The following is a 2,139-nucleotide window of genomic DNA, read 5'->3' as shown; positions in this document are numbered from 1 at the left end:
AGCAGTGTCTCTACTCTCTGACTGCCTTCTACAGAGCCTCAGGAGGGTCTCTGCTCTCTGATTCCTGACTGCAAGCCCCAGACCAAGGACTTTGACTTTCACAGAGTTCCCCTTTGCCCTCATGACTGAAGACTACACCACCTCCCTTCCCAACCTCCCCCACCTTATGAGTCTGCATGCGACCCATCCCTCTTATGGCACACTAACAAACAAACCCTTTTTATTTGAGAGTTTACATGCATCCCCTCCCATTCATACATGTGGTATCCCTTTCACTCCCTTGTTTGTCAGCATTTTACGTACCCTTGTTGGGCTCCTACTTCCCACTCCTCGGTCTACCCTTTGCCTCCCATCATTCACCCTCCTCCTCCATCTCCTTGCAAAACCTTTCTGCCCTTCTGTCTTCCATCATGTCCCCTTCCCCACCAACCTCTTGCAAAGCCTTCCTTCCCCATCACCCCCGTGTGTTCACCCTTCCCCATCCCCCCAAACCCCTTGCAAAGCCTTCCTTTCCCATTGCGCCCCATGTGACCCCACTTCACCACCCCCGAGCCCCACCACACACCCTTAGGTCATAAGGACTTGAAATGTCAACTTTGTTTTTCTCTCCACAGTTGCTGTCAGGCCTGCTGAGTTTTTCCAGCACTTTCTGTTTTTCTTTCAGATTTCCAGCATCTGCAGTATTTCGCTTTTATCGCATCACTATGGAAGGTAGGCTATTTGTGTTGCACTCACCTTGAAATCCCGAGCGACTTGAGGTCTCACCTGTGCGTGCTACTCTTCTTCAAACAAGATTCAGATCAACATGATTTCCTGCTGGCATTGCGCAAGATTGGAAGGTGGCATGTGATTCCATTCATGAAATGGCAAATGGCTTTTATGCCACTGCTCAGCGGGATATCCGACCCACCATTAACCTGACAATGAAAGAATCGCAAACTATTTTTACACTGGCAGGTTTCCAGTTTTTGGCCTCCTGCTAAGTTCTCCGCTCCCGCCTGCCACAAAACTTTTTTTTTATGTTCCAAAACCTCAGCTTTATTTGAACGGATCAAAATACAATGTAGATGGCATTCTGTTACAGCAATCTAGTCATTCATTAACAATGCTTTATATAACAAATACAGATTCTTAAACTAAGTGGAATTTCAGTCCCTCTCTGCTAGAGCAACCAGATGTGCATCAATTTCAGCTTCTGAAAGAATCCTAAATTTAGGCTTATCCACTGTAACCACCCCTACTTCAATTTCAGAGGGCTTGAAGTCAATGGACAGCACTGTGGACAGGCAGGTTATTGCTGTCTCTACAGTTTGTGCGTATATCCAGTCAAATTTTTTCTTCACTTTCTTTTCCAAGAAGCTTGTAGCTTCTGTTTGTTTGACTCCTGCGGCATTGGCCTTGAAACCACAATAATAACCAGCAGGGTCACACTTGTACATCTGAGCACCAAGCTCTTCATCAACACCTACCAGAATCATACAGCATCCCAGGGGTCTCATTTCAGCGTTTTGTGTGTATACTTGGAAAATATCTGCAATTCGTTTGCACAACATGTCCACTGGGATATCATAGCCATACTTGTACTTCCAGTTTGCAGCTTCATACCAAGCTCTTTGAGCCTGGGACCTGCTGTCTGCTGTCATTCCTGTCATTACACATCCTATGGTTTCAGTTATTCTTGAACAAGTGAGTGACTGTGTTGGCATCCAATAGCTTATCTGGTACTTTCTTTTGTGTAACTATTACAGCACAGTCCTTTCCACGAACAGCAAGTGAAGTGAGGCCACCCTGGGTTATAGCCTTAAAAGCATATTCTACTTGGTACAACTTTCCCTCCGGGGAGAAGATAGTGATGTGACGGTCGAAGCCAGCTCTCGATCACCGGGACATTTTGACAAAGAAGCCGAACCAGAGAACACCAACATGCAGCAGCAACACCCGGAACTGATCCACCAACCCCACGAAACCTGCTGCAGGCAGGATGGGAGAATTCTGCCCTTTATTCCACTGTTATTTTCTCCTTCCCTCTTCAATCTCTATTTCTAACTTTAATGTTGTACATTACAAATCTGTATTGATTTATTTTTATTTCAGATTTCCAGCATCTATATTTTGTCTTTTTATCCTTTTTATTTGTTA

The 2,139-nt window shown here is 45.1% G+C and overlaps 1 pseudogene; it reads right to left on the bottom strand.

Moving 5' to 3' along the window:
- Nucleotides 1-1,043: 1,043 nt before the first annotated feature.
- LOC121288795 lies at nt 1,044-1,890 on the bottom strand (annotated as a pseudogene).
- Between the last annotated feature and the right edge of the window lie 249 nt (nt 1,891-2,139).

The sequence above is a fragment of the Carcharodon carcharias genome, chromosome 16, assembly GCF_017639515.1.
Source record: "Carcharodon carcharias isolate sCarCar2 chromosome 16, sCarCar2.pri, whole genome shotgun sequence".
NCBI lineage: Eukaryota > Metazoa > Chordata > Chondrichthyes > Lamniformes > Lamnidae > Carcharodon > Carcharodon carcharias.
This window is presented reverse-complemented; position numbering and strand designations above follow the sequence as displayed.